General features: G+C 43.6%; 1 protein-coding gene and 1 long non-coding RNA gene across 11 annotated transcripts in view; one reads left to right on the top strand and one right to left on the bottom strand.

Annotated features, from left to right (window-relative positions):
- Positions 1-19,967, top strand: part of LOC111253150 (uncharacterized) — a 73,104-nt gene that overhangs the window by 25,670 nt on the left and 27,467 nt on the right. The gene's annotated exons all lie outside the window — the stretch shown is intronic.
- The window catches only part of LOC111253151 (uncharacterized), a 65,979-nt gene that overhangs the window by 37,803 nt on the left and 8,209 nt on the right, over positions 1-19,967 (bottom strand). The window contains exon 3 of the long non-coding RNA XR_015330636.1: positions 2,216-2,310. This is a non-coding gene — a long non-coding RNA (uncharacterized LOC111253151). The remainder of the gene's footprint in view (positions 1-2,215; positions 2,311-19,967) is intronic.

Here is a 19,967-nt window from a genome sequence, read left to right as displayed (position 1 = left end):
GTCGACAGAAACAGCGCGCAGTAAAGATAGGCTCGACTCTCAGGCCTCTACGTAGGCTGTGGTGGTGACGACCGATAGATACCAGGCCGACTCGGATAAAAGCGTTGAGCAACGGAAGGCTTTTCAGGCCTTGCAGGAGCCTGGAATTAGTGACGAACGGCAGCCGAAGGGGCCGGCTTTGTGCCTTATTTTTATGACGTTGATGGCTACACCGAAGGGAGAAACATGGCGGAACAAGCCGCAGATCGGTGAAAGCGAAGGATGTTGAAGAAACGAGTGGATCTAACACGGTTCCACTTATATTGGATAATGTGTATTGAGATACATAGGGTGCGATAAAGTCACAAAGGAAAGAAGCGGACCGACGCACGACGAGGCAAATGATCCGAATCTAGGGGGAGGCGGAAGGGGGGTGTAACAAGAATCTAGAGGGAAAACGCAAGCTGATCTACGATTAAGTCATATTTAGAAAGACAAACCGAGCCGGGGCCGTCTACGTCAAGCAACAACTGACAGTAGTAGCGACGCCTCGACGGCCGTTGAACACCGTGATTTGTGTGATTTTCGAGTGCAAACGTCACCGCTAGATGGTTTGTTTCTATGACGTGTAACAAACAAAGGCCATAGATAAGGTGTATAAAGGCAATGTAGGGGCAAAGGAACAAAGGCTGCTTTGATGATTCTCGGTTTCCGCAGACTTATGATACGCAGCCTTAGTATCGAAAGGGAAACAAGGTCATTCATTCCAGTGTCAAGCTATATGGATGGGTGAATAGTAGTTGCGGAAACATCCATCAACCGCAAGCACTACGGAAACATTGAAACAAATTGCAGAGAGCAAGCTTGCACTTCACACTGCTTCGTTTTTATCCACTTTTGTGACTTGCGTTTGTCTTACGAGATTCAACTGCGTTTGCTTCACCTATCTGTTCTTTGGATATACGTACTGCTTATAAGAATACAGCTATGAGAACAGCAGTTAGCGCCCCAAAATATCGGTTTTCCCCTGGGCACGACATAGTATATTCAATCATGGGGCCTGCATTGATTTGCTCAAAATGAATTGAGTTCTGCATATCATACTCCCCTCTGTTTCCCCAGCCATGTACTCAAACTAATTTTCACCAATGAACGGCTGTCTTTATCTTAGTAAAAAAAAAAAAAAAAAAAAATCAGCCGTGTACTTAGCGGTGGAACATAGCAATCATTACAGTTGGCACGTAATTCCTAATAGAAAATCATAGTTTACTAATTAAATAAACGTCTTTGACAGCAACGTTTTTACAAATAAAGGGTACGTCCGTATCGATTGCATGGTTACGATTTTCGGAGATATTTACGAAGCTTCTCGGGTATACGTTAACCTCTTTTCTGGCATCCTTTACCAATTATACTTCATGATTGACTTTTTAAGAAATCCTAATGGGAGGGAAAACGTACTGATTAGAACGACAATATTCACTTCGTTCGTTGCCAACATACGCTTGATATTACCTAGCTACGTTGCAAAATTGGAGATACTGGACGTATATTTTGAAACTGTTTAAATCACGCTCGTAAATATAGCATATAGACATGGCATAGGAGATCGTTACAATTTGGTGTTCTTATTAATAGTGTGACAAGCGGACTAACTTAATAACTATTTCAGAATATAGTCAAAGTTAAGATACTAACACCTTTGCTCGGTGTCGGTCTGACGTATTCACCCGCTTTTTTTAACACTTTAATTTTCATGATAAAAAAAACCGTCTACGTAATTCTATTATATGCGCGAATCACCATGAAGAATACGTGTTGTAAAAACTTATTGAAATCAAGTAGAATTACTAGTATAACTTCAAACTAAAAGTAATTGTAATGACTCATTATCATGAACGTTTTAGACGCAACAACAGGGGTTGCGGTTCCCAACCGCGTTCCAGGTACGTAGTCTGAACGATTTGCGCAGGATTGAAGCGCTCTTTCATTCTGGTCGACACATAATTCAAACTACTCCAAAATCTATAAATACACCTATCACAGTTCTATAATAGTGTACTATTTTCACGACAACTTATGTTATCGAGTCTTCACTTTGCCAATTCCAGCAGTATCGTCTGCAGAGGTTTACAATTAAGTGGTTCAATTTAGGCCGACGTTTTTTCTATTTATAAGCATTTAGTTATTGACATTTATACCTATTTGTATTATGTGAACAAAGCCTCGAACTCACCTATTTCTGGGTATAGCATCAAAGGCTTAGCCATGTCAAGAATTTAACCGTAGTAGATCTTGCTCAATTTTCCCGGGGGGTTTTCTCCAATTTATCTATGAAATAGTACAGTTATCAGAAAAGTAGCTATTAACCTTAGTAATAATACCTTATCTTTCTTAATGAGGACTAATTCTAATAGTCGCTTTCTAACGCAGTCTTTCATCAAGCCTATCGAGCAGATATAAAAAAAAAAAAGAAGCTGTTTATATTAAACCGCAACATTACGTTTAATACGGACGCCACTTAATCGAATTCACTCTATATATACTTCCTGGCACAAAAGCTATCGTGGCCTGATCTCAGGGCCAGGTATAGGTCTAACTAGCAACGTAAAACAAGTCAGCTGACGGCAGTATCGAACTCTCTCGTTAACAGAAGAATCTCGTACCACTTTATATCATGATCCAAGTATTTCGGGTAAATTAAAAAAAGCGCTGTAGCAGCCACTCTTTATTTTCACCTATTTTTCTATATACTATTTTATCTAAGAGGTGTTCATTGTGTGTGTGTGTGTTTGGCCGATTATCTATTTTCTCTCATTATCGAGAGTAAGATTGACTAGAGCCCTATTTTCATACATGAAACGGAAGGCTCTGCTCTACGTATGCAGAACTAGTTCACTCTTTTAATTGTCCCGATGATTAAAGGACGGCATAAAGCCGCCAGGCAGTCAACAGTTTGAAATTGATCTTTAGCGTATCGCTGTTGTAACCTGACCGATATTGGTGTGGCATGTTAACGACCATCCCAACGTACGTTTTTACGTCACTTACTATCGTCGGGCACTGCCGTGGCCATTTGTCACGATGCATAAGAGCCCACTGGAGCGAAGCGGGGCAAATTGTCTGCAGCGTGACGAAGGCTGGCGCCGCTACTGCTGCCGCCATAGACAACTTTGCATTTTCGTGACGAATATAATTAACAACGTTGCCGCTCTATAAAATACATAAGACCATTTTACTCTTCTACTTATGGCTCGAAATGGATGATTGTAAAAAAAAGAGATAGCGTTGTAATTTCGAAATGCTACTATGAATACCACGAGATACGTGTACATACGTACATACATACATACACATACATACACACACACACGTACGCACATAAATGCGTTTTCGCTTGAAAAAAGGCATATCTTTCGTCGTTAATAGTAACCGGCAACGGGCCCATGCGATACACAACCAATGTAATCAATATAAACTTTACACATGCGTACACAAAAAAAACACAACCCGTGACTTGAAACAGCACTTCTGCCGGTTAACAGGCCAAGCCAGCAGTACAAAATGAGGACAGTAACGGATTTGTTCGATTACCTGAAAACTTTCATAGAGACGTTTCAACCTGCTACCTACACAGATTATTTGACGCACTATTATATAAAAGAAATCGTCTAAGTGTATTTCAATCTAAAGAATTTTATCTTACCCTATGTTGTTTAAAAAACATTTAAGAAAAATGTTCCTAAGCAACAAATGGCATTTTATGCCTAGCTAAATCTAAAATAACGTACATACAGTTGACCCGAACCCTTTCAAGGCTAATACATAATTGATGTTCAGGGACGCACGCACGTACACAAGATCCTAATCAAATGATTTGCTTTATTATTTTTGCAGCAACAATGTCCGGCGAGCGTGCAGTTAATGCTCCTGGTGTCTTAACCGCAGGCTGCATAAACGGGCGTACCGTTTTCACTGGCTTCTTTTTTCGGTCGTCCCGATGTTTCCTTTGTTCTCAGTCCAATCAAGTTCAGTTGGCAGCCCATCCAGTGTCGGTGATGCGGTCATTTTGATCCTTTTCCGCCTCTTCTCTATTTTCCTTTTTCCTCTTGGTTGTCGTCCGAGCGGTTCAGTCGTCTGCTCAAGTGTGCTAAGCGCCAACGGGTTCCTCAGATGGGTCTGTGGGGCTACCGACGTAGGCGGCGGGTAAGAACCACAAACTAGTAAGGCTGTTGTTGTCGTTGCCACTGCCCTACCGCGCCTCTGGGCCATTGTGAATAAGTGAGGCTTCGAACTATTAAACGACGAAAATCCTCGTCAGCGACGAGCGGATCGGCGCCTGAAGTGGGATGAAGTCGGTGGGCGGCTGATAAGCGGGAAGAGCCGCAGAAAGGATATCCTCTTTTGGGCAATCGCGCGCTGGACGACGACTCATCTTGTGGCCAATCGCGGAACTGGGACTTTGGGTATCTCTGCTGCAGGAATAAAAAGCATTCCCCTTTCTTTTCCTTATGTTCTGACTGGATGGATGTGCGCGTGCGCGGGAAAAAGCACGCCAACTTACACAGGAGGACAGGACATAAAGGAGGCAGAAAAAAAGATGGGGCTAAATCAGAAGAACAGTGAAGAGGAAACTAAGCATTAAGAGGAAAAAGACGCCCGCCTTTCAAGTCGTTCAGAGAACTTTCAAGAAAGATTCGTTTCGCGAAAAAGATGAAGGACTAGCTGTCCTCAGCTCGTCCTAGCTCGCGTGCAAACTCTGGGTTAGCGGCTGGTGAATCTTACGAAGGACGTAAGAAAGAGACGACATTGGCTGTCAACGCATAGCCTAGAGACTTCAAATAGGACAATGCGGTGTCGAGATGTTAAAAGGCATCGTCTAGGGCTAATTAGTGTCGGTGCATAACCTTAAAGATCTTCCTTTATTCGTCGTTGCAACGACAGAATATAGATGCTGCTGACGATATCTGATCACATGCGTGTAAGTAAAGACTTAATAGCGCCACTGTGAAACGCACTGCAACACCACTATCAACAATGAATAGAGTTTACTTACTGTCCAGAACGACCTGTTGACGTTGTAATCATACAAATTGCACTCTCATTAGGTGGAATCGGTTGCATATAATAGACTTGTTCGCACGAGACCTTCTATTCAAAGAAGCAAAACATTATCTTTTTTGAACTTTTCAACAAAGAAGCAAAGCGTTTTAGTTTTCAGGCTGATTATAGAAAGGCCGACTACGAAGTAACGTTAAAGTGGAAATATATCATTTGTCAGCCAGAATGTATAGAAGGTCAGTAATTTCTTGCGCTTTATAATGTATAATACACTGGCACCACAGCTTAAGTAGAAGATGAACAAGGGTCTTAGAGATGTCAAAAAAACCTCTGCGTCGGGAAAAGCAGTAGACTGTAACTCCAGAACCACTTCTCTTTAGAGGCTTATAGAAAGAAAGCTTGTTAATAGTCTGCAGCCAAGAGCTACTGGCTCAGAATGCAGAAGGCGCTTTTTCTTAGAGCCTTAGTGGTACGTTGTTTTTTATTCGAGTACTTGAACAAACCCCATTCAAGCTGAGAAGAGGGAAACCCATACAGAGGCATCCGGTAGTCGTTCCATTGGCTTCAGGACTGTTGAAGTGGGACACCAAGGCAGGCGACGAATCCTGCTCAGGCAGGGTCTAGTCTGTTTGAAACGTCTTCGTTTTGAGTAAGAACCAAACTACGAGTGGCATTGCTTTAATTAAGAAACAGATAACGACAGTTACTATTAGCGTAGCGGATACTAGGTTTCGTTTATTTAGTTTAGCTTGGCGCTGCCGCTCTGGATCCTTATTAAAAAGGACACGCCCAACATCACCCCGGACATTGCTTAGAGGCACAGGGACTGAGCCTTGAGCAGAAGACAAAGTAGAAGAACGAGCCGTCACGTACGCACACGACAGACCTGCCCCAAAAGCAGTGGAAACTCTAAGAAGAAGGAACGCTTCCGTTTAAGTGCCATTTATTAGAGCGGACAAAACCGACTACGATGTGATCTGATTAACTATGTAAATTTTCGCTAGTACATTCCATAGGATGGAGTGCCGATAGTCACGAATAACGTATGCTTATAGTGTAAGCACAGATGTGGCAAGACGCAACAAATAACACAGTAAATGATGACAAATCACACCTTAAGCTGCACCTTCACGTCTAATTATGAAACGTTATGATTGGACAAAAGCTAAATAAGTGTTGCATACGGTGAAGCACAAGCGTCCAGCTAAGTGCTATTCCTGAGGCTCGGTGTACTGACCTACTCTGATATGAAGTTCCGAGTAGCTTTGCAATAAAATTTACCATTTGAGTCGGTTTAATTATATATCATTAACTGAGAATAATAGTAATAATCATATCATCGATTAATTATAGAAGTTGCGATTTCGACTTTCAAGCAACGCTAGTATATGCGTTATATGCCATCTCTTTTTTTCCTAACATCACGATCATGAGCAATTAGGTATCTAAACGATGTAAATCAATAACTAACGCCGTGGATTAAGTCTAATACATTTTCAGCTACAGCGTACGCTGAATAGCACGTGACTACAGTATCGATGCTTCGTTACGCGGGCGTTCGATGCAGTAGGTACATCGGCTGAGCAAGCTGATTGGTTTGGCGTCGACGTCATTACTAAGAGAAAATGAAAGAAAAAGGAAAACCTAGAAGATCGCCTTCCCCCACGCCGTCCCCGTGACTTTCGACCCTTCAAACTCTTGTTGCTGTTGCGGGACGCCTGCCATCTCAGTGGTTTCCGACCCTTCAAACTCTTGCTGCTGTTGCGGAAGGCCTGCTATTTCAAATTGCCAGTTGTTCCCGGTTCGTTATCCCCAACTTTTTCCTCTTATTTTTTTGCGAAGTTCTTTCCTCTTTCCTTTCCTTTTCATAACCCAACTTCCACCAGCCACTTGTTCGTATCAACCGTTACTCCTCAATAGAGCTCCCTTCGCGAAGAAGTTCCTCCTCAAGAGAGCCATTTGTAATCAAATCGCGTCCCACTGAGACCTACCACTGAACTAGCGGCGGCGGCAGCAGCCACATCAGTCGGCTTCGACCGAGATCGAAGCTGGTAGCTCAGTGAGCTCCGAAGTGAACGACATGCGCACAACAAGCGAGATGTCCAAGAACGGAACCGGTCCATTTCTACGCAATCAGCTACGGCGCTGCCGCCGCCGTCGCGACAGTCCTGGTTCACCGGTTTTTCTCTTGTTCGGTCTCATTTGACATTTAATTAGCCTCTTTTCTCCAATCTCCCAATGGGCCCAGTCCTTCAACGGCCCGTGCCTTCTATACTATCCCCAATCGAACCCGCTTTTCCTCTTAGACTCCGCTGAACGAATGACTCGCTCAGCACGATGCAGGCATCTGGGGTACGATTTAGGCGAGACTCGAATTCACAGCTTTCAGTCCGCCCCGCCGAATAAAGAAGCAGATGGATCGACAGGCAGACGCACGGTATCGAACGCAACACCGGAGGACGGGATTAGCCTTAGCCCGTTTTGGTGGCCAGATAGACCATCGATGCGGCCCATAATTACTATTACCGTTACTACTACAGCTACACATATGCCATGGCGACCGGCTCGAACAATCTTTCGTAACTTACGTCCCCGGCCGTATGCTTCTTATTCTTCCTTGCCTTGATAACCGAAGCTGCAGAGGCGGTAGGGGTCGAAGTGGTTGAAGGGAAATCTGTGTGGGGTTGACTACTGGGTTCGTTCTCGAGATTGTCGCTTTGTTGGGGAAATATCTAATCACGCCCTTCGACGCGTCATTAAAACGATCGTTGTCGCCGAGCCTGCTGCGAACGTCAATTTCGTTGTGTTTCTGTACTTCTCCATCAATGCAGGGAAAATAACAGTGGCGCGAGGAAGCGATTCCTGTCGATGGATACCAGCCGATTCAATCAGCCGTCATCCATCAGAACGCACACCCTGCGAAAGTATTGGCTACCCTGTAAAAGGTGCCCATGGCCTGAACCGTGTCCTACGGGCCTTTTGGTAGCAGGCAGCCACCACCAATGATTTCATTACGCCAAATTGATGTGAAATCTGGGGGAGGGGGGGTCCTTGGTTTGTTTCTCCACTGCAGGCGTCAGACTGGTTATGGCAGTATTGTGCCGTTGTCGTGCTAGCGGTATTAGTCCCAACGCAGTGGTAAAGGGGCTAATCGAGACCAGGAAAAAACGAGTATATTGATACATGAGTGTTTCCTGTCTCTGCAAATGAGATTTGGCCGGATGTGATGCATGATAATGCTAGCATTAGTCGAGCTTTACCAGTACAACATTGTCACCGGCACAATACAATATCAAAGTTTAAATACTAAGGCAATGATGATTGCGACGATAGTAATGGTAATGACTGTGATGATCAGAAGGGCCCTTCAAATTGCTGAAACCGCAGATGTCCATGGTGGAAGTGGCGGCGATAGCGAACCAAAAAAATAGAAGAGGCTGAACTGAATAGCGGTAGGACGTTATTGAATTATTTGATTAAATAGGATCGGCGTAGAACGGTCTTCATTGGTCTGATAGGAATAATTGCTGAGAAAAATGCTCATGTGGTTAGGGGAAGCGTCGCAGTTCGAAATTTGTATGTGATCAAAAAAACTCGCCAGCGCTAGTACGAGCTATATTCACAGAACAATCTATTATGAACGGGATGTACCTGCAGCAGTGCTTGTATATGGTATACGAATTATATTTGGTGAAGAAGAAATGTCTACGCAGACGCGGACAACGGTTGAATCTAGAAACCATAAAAAGTTATGCTGGTTAGTTAAACACGAAGCAAATCATCTAATATACTGCCATACATAGACTTTTTGTGAATGAGCGTGACGTGAAAGCCTTGGCGTGATGCCTTGGTAGGTGTACCTTCTCGTTCTTCTTGAATGGTGCCACCGTTCTACTGGAACACCAAGTAAGGATCAGAGTATAATTGTTGTTCCTAAGATTGATTTTCATGACCGCATTACCCAAGCAGCTCACTCACTCAGTCAACTAAATATCTTGCTATTCATTTTTGTTATTTATTAGTAGAACCGAAGCTGTTATTGTTCTCAGGGTCGGCTGTCGCCTTTGAGAGAATTCACTCAACTGACTGACAAGGGCACAGATCGAACCTATACGTAAATTAGCTGTTTGCTGAAATGCATTAAAGGACCTCGTTGGCAGGACATCAATTCTTACAGAAAAACCTATTTAATCCTTCGAAGGGGTTTCACAGTGAGGCCACTGGACACAGCAAAGCTCGGTGCGATTCAACAACATATTTTCATAACGGGCGCTTCGCCGGTTAGCAGGATAGTGCATCCTCATGAAGTCGCATTTGTATGTACTGTGTTGCACAGCAAAAGACTTTTTTAACTCGCTTTATCTGCCTAGCCCTACACTTTGAGAGGTAAATATTACAAAAGAATGTATAAACAGCTACAAAAGCCACGAAAACACTGCGACAAGTACGTATAAATTATAATCAGTAAAAGTCATTATGCCTCCTATATATATGAGGCAGTTCCTTTTTGCCCCAGTGATACTGAAAAGGACAGCCAACGGAGAACTGATGATGCATAAGGGCCAAACTATTGGGCAGTATAAGTGGAAAGGTGTCATTAGATGTCGGAGATGCCTCTACGGATAAAGTGGTGTGCTATGGCCTCCTTCATTGGCTGCTACTGCGTAAGCGGTAGGCTGGCGTTTATGAATGGACTTGGCCGCTGTTAGGTACGCTACGTTCTGTAAGTGGCCGAATGAGGGCCATATCTGAGAAAAGAGCGTCATGGAATATTAAGGTCTTCTGCGCCAGGTGCCACTCTCGTATCCAGGATGAGTCCGAGGCACAGCCAAAGCGAGACGATGGTCTACGAGCAACAGTGTTCGTAGTTTTTTTTTATTCAGTAGTAATTGGCAGCCATCTGGTTGAACGTCCGACCCAACGAGGACCGCGCCTTTGGAACAGCCTCTCTTAGCATCCGAGAAGATGAGATCCGGAAGACTTCAACTGTCCATTGCAATAGATGCTCATGAGTATATGGAGCGGGGTTGATAGAGAAGAACCTTAGGGCTATTAACAAAAAAAGCAAGGAAATGCCCGAACACCAGCCTGCATGACTTGGCCAAATGCGTCTAGTTTTTAAGAGATCTTTTTGTAGCTAGTGTGACGGGGAAACTGGAAAACTTATGAGTAGAACTAGATACTAAATTTTCGTCGAGCGCCGACATCTATCCCGTGGGAGATTTGCGCTCCGTTACAAACGCAGTAGTGCACAATTAACTTTACTTTTACGGTACATTTTTAAGTATGAATAAAATATGCACTACAGACCTGAAGTATCTACATCATCGTAGTGCATGCGGCGCAGGAATTTACTAGGGAGGAAGAAGCGTTTACGCAACGGTTTTATTGAAGATCTAGTGATCTGGCTGGCTTCGAAAGATATTTAGTAAAAAAAATATGGTCCAATTTGTTGATTATCTGAGGGCAACTCCAATAATATTCTATTGAGAGAATACGTCACCATAGTTCTAGTACCTGTTTTTGTACTAATGGTGAGCAATTTAATTTGCATGCAGTTAATGCCCACGTCACAGTCCAAAGATCCAAAATTAGAGATATTAATTGGTTATTTAAGATCTTGTATTAGTGTTAAAGTTCATGCAAATCATTGACAGAGGTGCCTTGCAATTCATACGATTTCGGCCTTCGGAGGGCTAATTAGGTTCATTAAGATTAATGGAACAATGACGACCCTAAAAAAATGTGACAAAAAATTTCATTAAGTTATTTGTTAATTAAAATAATTTAATCTTAATTTAATAAGCATGAAAAATAAAATAAAAAACAGTTGTTTCTTACAAATATTTGTTGACAAACCGTGTTTGTTTCTATAAACACATAAAGACATAAATGTTTCCATAAAGACAGATCTTACCACCATATATGAATTTGAGGTGCTACCCAATATGGGTAGCACGTCAAATCCAAATGGCGAATTTACGATAGCGATAATTTTTTAATACCGAGAGTGTTTGCTCCGATAAATGGGTTTTATTCAAAACGTATATACTTGCTTCATTCAGATACGTCGACCACATACGACTACTAATTGACATTGCACCATACAAAGACAATAGCTGTTTTTCCTTCCATAGTGGGTGATCGCGTTCGTAATTACTGTGCTTCGTCTATCTTTCGCGAATCCCGCCTGCTGTGGTTCTCAGTACTATACAAGCGCCTCAGCTATGCTCTTCCCGGCGTGTCTGCTAGATCTGTCTCGTCACTACGATATCTACATCGTCTATTGAAACCGATGAAAGATTAGAATTGATAATTCTAACCCCCCCCCCCCCCATCGATTTCTCCCATCCAAGCACGCCTAAATCTGCACACTTTTCTGTGTTGAGTGCAAGCAGAAATTTGCTGTGGTGCCCATTCTAGGCGTTTCCACACTGCGTTTCTGCTTCTCTGGCGGCCCGCACAGCGGCGGCCGTAGCGAGAAATCGGTACACCTACCCTGTCTGTAAATGGAGAAGAAGGCCTCAAAAGAGCTGAGAGTCTCAAGCCGATGGCAGCTGCTGGCAGAGGATGAACGGATGCGGCCGTACGACTCGACGCCGTACCGGGCCGCTCTGCTCAGACGGCCCAACGTTTGTTCGCCATTGTCGTCATCGTCGTCGTTGTTATTTGTCATTTACTACTATTTGTGCTTGGTGTTCATTTCTGGGAGCAGAACTCGTTCGCGTCCTTTTTCACGGCTTTCCTTCGCTCTCTCTCTCTCTCTCTCTTTCTCGCTCCCCTTTGTTGGGCCAGTCCTGCGTTAGTACAGCGCCAAGTGTCCCCTTAAAGTTCCCAGCTCGCTTTTCCCCCGCAGACGTCCGTTATGTCATTTTTTCTTCTTTCACTCCGACTTCGCCGAAGCTAGAAGCTGGAGTGCCCGGCGAGCAGTTCGAAGAGAAGGAAGTACGCGCTCCGATAACCAAGAAATGGCGGGCGAAAAAAAGTCAAAAACGAAGGCTACGGGGTTGCAGTGAAGAGCGCTTTTCGCGTACGCAAGTGCGCTACAAAGGATTCTAGTGAGGGAACCTGAAGGCTACTAAAAGAAAAAGCGGAGTTAAGGCGATGAGAAAAACGAAGCAAGTGAGCGAGATCGTGAGCGTCTGAACGAGAGAGAGGCGGGAAGGGGAGGTGGAGACAAGAAAAGAAAAAAAGCAGCATTTGAAGTGTTGGTGAAACGAGGCACACGCTAGAGAAAATAGAGAGAGACAGAGTTAAGGAAATGGACAGAATGTTTTGACGCTCAAGAGGCCGACTAACGATGACCTGACAGGACTGCCGGTCAAAACGGGAAAGAACAAGAATGAATGCGGCAAATGTATAACCAGCGTCGAAGGCAATAGGTGAGAAGGCAGGCAGCTGGGGAGAAATAAGTTCAGGAGAGACATGTAAAAAAAAAAAAGATGAGTAAGGGGAGGCGAGAAGAGGCATGAACAAAGCGAAAACTGACGTTTACAGGAAAAAAGAGAATACTAAAGGGATACTGCCGAACGAATGACGTATGATAGATAGAGGAGAATTGTTAAGGATAGACAGGGGTCGAGCTACTGCTTCTACTGTTCGACAATACCTCTCGCGCGCGTATACAAGAGCTGTAGGAAGTTAATGCAGTAAAAACTGGTTGGTAACTACACATGGCTTGAGTCACGAAGAAGACCCTTTAAGAAAAATTACCCGTTAAACTCAGCTTGTAGGTAAACGAAGTGAGAATGTTAGGACTATCCAGGTGCTACGTGACAAATAGACAGTTGATCTGAGTATTTGCTGTAGAATGGCCATTTAGGTTTTGCTACCTTGTAAGACGACGAGCAGTTTCACATGTCTGCAGAAATCAGCCCTTCATTGAACGAAAAAATATACTCTTTGAGCGTGCCGAAGTGATCTGTTAATGACCTGATTGAAAAGGATAAGAAGCTGACGGTTTAAATTAAACGCGTTCGCGCTATATAAAACTCGCTAAATGTAACCAGACAAGTCGATCCCTCTTAACTTCTTTCTCTGACTACAGTTTGTTTGTTTGTAAGTATGGAAACATCAACCACAACAATGTCTTGTAAGGTTAAAGGCCTCATGCCTCGAGGCGACGCAAGCCGATCATCTAACTTGTCACAATACCTCATTGACACTATTGTATAGGATCTATTTTTTTAGGTAGTAACAAATAGAATCTCCGTCAAATACCTTCTAAAATACTTTACCAGTAAATGACATTTTAATCTTCGAAGTCTTCGTTAGTTCTGTCAGCACCTGCTATTAGCACGAAGCTTTTTCCTAGTTTATTTTTACGCATACGTTTGCTTGTCTGAGCCGTATTTACGGAAAAATAAATTGAATAACCCTGCAGAAGAAGTCTTGCGCTAAGTAGGAGAAGTTTTGAAAAATCGGTTCCGTAATGCTAATGTACATCGGTAAGTACATTATATAAGCGAACTTCTCGCCTTCTGGCTAGTTGTGGCTTGCAATAGTAATTTTCGCTTTTTTAAAGGTAACCGTTTACGTAACCAAGTTAGGGAATTACGTGAATATGTTTCGTCTAAACGTTTACCGCGGACAACTCACAAAAAATTTCCCTTTTAATCAAGTAATAGGTAGGATTTTAAGTAACAAAACGACATCAAGATTCAGCTGACCGCTTTCGTTTTCGTAGTTGATATTAGTAAATATCAACGCGGCCAAGCGCCCCAGAGTGATGAACAGAAACTTTCAGGCGATCTTAGCCACTAGCGCGAAGATTTTCGCAGTTTCTATAGCTCAGTTCGAATTCCCACCGTACCAGAAATACATTATGTTTAATGGAATCATGGACCTTATAGCATTGTGTTGTTTTGTGACTCATATAATGGTACCATATGCGAATTATCTATAGTTACTCGTATATTGAAAGAAATACATAAATATACTTAACCGAAAATTCGCTGTTGCCATTCAGTTTAGTTGTTTCCAGCGCTCTCATATTTGTTCTGTTTTCTGTTTCTCTGCTGCTGGATTAGCCCCCATGCTGTGTTATCAGCTATCAGCAGCAATTATAGCAGACGACTATCAAAGGGGCTGTTTCCGTCCGTGAAAGACGTTACCAATCGCCTGCCAGCGGTGTAGAATAGACCAGTCTGCTCTGAGTGGCTACTCGTATCTCGTGTGAGCTGTGTCTAGCTATATTTTTATGTGGGTGTCTGTTTGTTTGTATGCTGAGCAATAGCTAGCAATTGGTGATACCGATTTGGCACTTCGCCGAAATACAATTCGCATCACTTCGCTTCGACACCTCACGTGGTCCATATTAGTCAGCACTCACACCGACGTAGAATCAAGCCGACGCTGGCCAAAACAGAAGACAGATCAGCCGCAATCAGAACGCTAGATCAGCTTATGGCTTGTTGTCCTTTTCCTCGGACCACTCAATTCCCGTCGTGGTCTCCCTCGGATAGACCCTTACCCTTGACTCCTGTCGATAGCAGAGCGTTCTCGAATGGCATTTCCTGTCTTCGGTATGACGGGTCGGGAGTGCGCTGAATTTGCAGGGCGTCAACAGTTTTCTCGAACCCAGACTTGCTTTTTTCGGACGGAGTAGAAAACGGACGAGGATTGGGGAGAGGTAAAGGACATGGAAAAGGGGCGGGTGGGAATAATGAACGATGGTCTTTTTGTCTACTTCATTTCGACGAGGCCAGTCCTTATCCAGGAGGAAAAGGGGCGAAGCGGAAAAGTAGAAGACTTACGCTGCCGTAGTCCTCCTGTCATGGCAAAGCTTCCATAATAGACGGATGAACGGATGGAGTTGATGGAATGAATTGATGGAGAGAGAGTGGTAGTCAAGACAGTCTGCAGAAGAAACACAAGTTGGCAGGACAGGCTGGAAAACGAAGTTTCTTTTTCTTTTTCCTGCTATGACCATGGACACCGCTACCAGAACCCAAAAGCGAAACGATGGTCCGGTTTGGTTCAGACTCACCCAGAGGGCATTTGCTGTCGTTTTATTCCATGCTGCTATTCCTATAGGAGGCACTGCTTCTACTAGGTTTGTTTGCTGCTGTTTGGCCTTTTACCACAATTGGCAACTTATGACAGTCTTAAACAACGCAACGGCGCAGACGTCAGCAACCTGGCGCGTGGCAGTATCCCCAGCTACCGCAAAAAAAACGAGAAGGATAGGGAAAGTTCACTCGTCGTGCGAAAACTTATTTCCTTTGCTACCGCCATTGATGCTACCGACATTGTCAAATTGCTTTCCCCATTTCACGTCGTCACCACTACGATCAGTGCTACCATTGCTCTGTTTTAGAAGTGGCGGTAAGCAGGTAGGGGCGCGGGAACGACGACCGAACAAATGAAGGTGCACATGCAGAGAGGAAAGCTTGAAGGGAAACAGCAACGACGACAGCAGGAACAGAAAAGAGAAAAAAATATCGACTGTCTGCAAAAAAAAAAAGTCAAAATAGAAAAAAACCTAACAAAAATCGCTTTGACATCAAGCTCCCACAGCTTTGACCCTTTATCGTAGCTTTAAGACTAGCGGCGTCTCTCGCAGAGTCTTCCGCCAGGTTGCGGTAGGACGGCCAAGTTCACCTCTCTCGACTATACGTTCTCACTCCATATCTCTAAGCAACCACCTTACCCCCCCTCACCGGACATCTTTTTCCCAGCAGCTGTACGCAGCTACCTAACTCCAGCAGCCAAGCGATCGCTCGAATCAGTGGTAACCGACTTTTTCTTCGTATCGCATTGCCTCCTGCTGCGACCAAACTTGAATCGGTACCCTTCAGTGGTCCGCTTAAGACCACGACTCATAACAGCTCTGGGTACCGGTTACTATGAAGGGGTTTCGTAACGTAAGTCGAATGTTCAAAGACTGTTGGTCTCTGTTATTGACAATTATCGACGGACAAAAAGAGCATAGCGTATAAGAGACAGCATTGTAGATACGAAGTACTGCGGTTGCCGTTTTGGCGTAATCGTAGTAGTATCTGGGGAGTAGAGCGTGGTGTACGCCGTCGGGTAAGCGCCTGACAAGAAAACGACAGGCAACAAACTATGAAGAAAAAAACGGGCGGCAGTGGGTGACTTTTGGCTGAGAGAACTGCAAGTTTCGAGGACTGAAAGTGTTTTGACAGGTCCAAATCTTATGCTCAGTATGTAGAATGCTGTTTTTCCTAACCAGACGCCGGCGAGATGGAGAGCTGCCGATGCTGAAGAAGTAAATCCTCATTGCCTATCGATGTCTGCGCCGCTTAGCAATTTTGGGCCCAGTTAAAAAAATTGATCTTGATCATCTGTGTTTGCACGCCAACTACTTATTATTTGGGTTACTGAGAACTGTGGACAATGTTTCAACGAAGAGCTTCTGACGAACCAGACGAAAGCATCGGTAATTACATGTATTTTGTCGGCCGATACATTCTTACATTAACCGTATTATTACTGGATTTTAACAGAACGGAAGTATGCCCATGTAAACCGTTACGAGGCTTGAACGACGGTAGTACGTCACTGCTATCAGTTAGATTTGGGCTTCAAATTCCATGCAAAATCATGTGAAAGCTCTTTTATATATATGCAATAACAAGACTAGTGTTGATGCGATGCAGTAGGACATCGGTTAAATGTACCTGGCCTTAGCGACGCCAGATACTAGTTTTGCAAATCTAGCGTTCCAACGGGATTAGCCAGTAAGTTGTGGGCCGTTGCCGGAGGGAAAACTGCGTCTGCTCCACTGGAGTAGGGCTGGGATGACGGTAAACAGAGCATTCTCGTATTTCAGACCGCTGTCAGAGAAGATCTAACTCGGTTCTAAGTATCCCAAGGGAAATATCCCGTGATCACCCAGATCCGTTGATCGGCGCAGGTTTTTCGCTCTAGCGTCCTCTACTGATGTAAAGGCCGCTAGAGCGAAAAACCAGCCAAAATTCTACAACCAAAAATCGACTTCTGCAGCTCTTCAGCTAGAAAGATACCTACTCTTACCACTTACTAAATGAAATGAATAATTCTTCTAAAATTGAAGTGTTGATATATTTATTTGCAGCGACTAGTAACATCGTCACCCCTTTTCCCTATTTGGCTTAGCTTGACTGATTCCATATGCTCTAATATTACTATTATATTACTATTATTACTATATTTTGTTTTAACGTGCTTCAAAATAAAGCCTTATCTGACACATATCGGACACACAATTCATGCAAGAAAATTAGGCCTTGTTTTTTTTTTAATTTGTGTTCAAATCACTTGACCCACCACCTTTCTGATACAAAAACAAACATCTGGGTCATCTCGTTAAAACTACAACGTATCATAATGAATTGCGATAGCATGTAGCATTCCCCATATCGAAATATTTGTTATGCACTTGTATGGCAGCTTATTTATTATAAGCTGCTACAAGTGAATAATACAAGTGAACTTGTGAAAATACAAGTGAAATACATTCATGTAGCTTGATTCTGCGCAGTTTTCTCAAATCTTCCTGGCAATTTTTTAGCTTTTCCTTCTACCACAACCATTAGACTAGTCCAAACCTCAGCCCTTCTCCGGCCCTCAGTCCCCCCTATGTTAGTTTACCTTTCGTAAAACGCAGCCATCGTTTCATGCCGTGCCAATGTTTTTGTGTCTCTACGACATCGTACTCTACGTCCATCCACGCAAGTGGGTATCACACAAGCTCCGTGGCTTACTGTAACGCGAAGGGTACGGACCCGTCTTGGTTGTCTCGGCTGTCCTTGCGCATGTGTTTCATTACGTTAACGAGCTAACATATGGAACAGCAGGAGTGGCTGGTTGACTAACGAAACTAAGCGGGCTCGCCCTGACAGGGGCGGACTTGGCTCCGTGAGGCAACCAATTGCCGGAATTGCCCCCTCGTTCTGGCACATTCAACTAACGAGGCATACGCCAAAAACCAGAGCAGCGCTGTTTCCTTCGTCCGATTCTGGTAGGGTCCAGAGAGATTCTAGACTCTAGATCGGACATGCGGCAGACGAAAATAAAACAATTTAAGAGCCGAAAGCATTTAAGGTGCATTTTCGAAAGTCCAGCCAAAGAAAGGATGACAGCTTTGAGGTGAGTTTACAATGTGAACAGATCACCCAAAAACAACAGGTAGAGAGGTCTTGTCATTACAGCTTTAGTTACAACTAAAATAAGACCAAATGTTGGCCTAACGTGTATCAGCAAAATTGTGGCTCGACTATGATGTCTTCTGGTCAAGAGCGCAATGTCGCTTCTCCTTCATAATGAAAATGATGCCTGAGGCGGTGATACAGCTTAGTCACCAAAGATGACGCCTGATGATGTCGTTTTTACGTTAGGCTTTCTTTATCGTGCACGCCCTTAGATGGAAAGCTTTATAGTTGTAGTCACCCTGTGATCCGACAATCCTCCCTTGTATGAATAGATTGATACAGTCTTGCTTTGTATTCTGGAGCATACAGTTTGGAACTCAAGTAAAGCTAACGGAGGAATGTGTTCGTAAAACTAGCTTTTTTTTATAGGAATTGTGGTACTTGTCAGAGCTCACGTATGATTTGTGGCTATCGCCTCCTTTAGCAAGTTGCAAGGCAAGGAATTTGAACTTCGCTTGACATTTCAGGCGACCATCGTAGCCTCTAAAGGCAGTCTTAACTAATTAAAGGAACATCTAGTACATAAAGCTGCTACTGTTAATCCGACTAAGCGTACTTTATTTAAATTTAATTAATTTGAAGCAATAATACAGCGAAAACAATTTTTCATAATGAGGTAGCCTATTCGTGCTCTTGGATTAATACAAACCTACCTATATAACCAAGGCATACTGAAATCATATAGAGTAGTAACTAAAAACTACTCCAATTTCTTGGCTCAATTTCGTAGTAGTGCTTCGTACGTGCTCATAATAACGAGGTGCTTAGTTCTAGGTACATTCATTTTTTATGTGTGCTTTACAATCCAAATCGATGCATTATAAGTGTATACGGTCAACCTAACCCTTCTTTGTAAGAGTCATCCGCCTACATCAAAAGAGTACATAGTTCAAATAAACAAACCGATTATTTCAGGGTTGTGCCGAAAAGGGATACTAACGACGCGTGCGCCGAAGGTCTGGAAGCACCGCTTAATAACTTCCATATTCATTTTTTTAGTAATGTTCTGCCAAGTAACGGTAGAAAAATAATTACAATTAAGTAATCAGTATATCTAGTGTACGTGCGGCGATCGTTGAGTTAAGTTTCATCGTTGGCAATTGCCTACCGTGGCATATGGTCATTACGCCGTTTTATAAATCCGTTGGAGGAACCCTGGGTAGGCTCTGTATGACCTACCATGGTCACGCATTCTAGTGGAAGAAAGCTCTTGATCCTACATCGAAAGAGTGATTCAAATCTGATATTTGTTTACACAGTAGGAATAGCCGAAGGCGTTGAAAAAAATCTTATCTAAGAGTTTTTATTGAACACAACTGTTCTTACTATCCAAACATTATCATTGATTCTAAGAGTCAACTGCTTTCCGTTTTGCCCTTTAGAACGGGGTATGACTTCTCTGAGTATAACTATGGGAGATGAGGTACCGAAATGGAAAGTAGCCAACTAAAGCGATGATTGTGATCGTTTCTCCGTTGTTTTGGGCCTGCGAAAAAGGCCGGTTAGTCGTTCCGACCACCGATGCCTTCCCTTGCATTACCAATGTATGGTAGTGCTGAGGCGCGAAATATAGAGAGGGAGAAAAGGGCGTTGGGGGAGATCCTGCCCTTCTATCTTCTTAGCCACGTTGAGGCTAACCTCCCAGCGGCCTAAGGGAAGTACGGGAAACTCCGCCGAACGCCACTAAGGGTCACAAGGGAGATGCCGCGCGCGCTGAAGATGCTGCTGGCCTGTCGAGTCTTTTAGTGCTTTTTGGGGTCGTGTCGGCTTCGG

This window comes from Varroa destructor, unplaced genomic scaffold (assembly GCF_002443255.2).
Source record: "Varroa destructor unplaced genomic scaffold, Vdes_3.0 BEIS01000006.1, whole genome shotgun sequence".
In the NCBI taxonomy this organism is placed as follows: domain Eukaryota; kingdom Metazoa; phylum Arthropoda; class Arachnida; order Mesostigmata; family Varroidae; genus Varroa; species Varroa destructor.
Note: the sequence above shows the minus strand (reverse complement) of the source record. Positions and strands in the feature narration are given on the sequence as shown.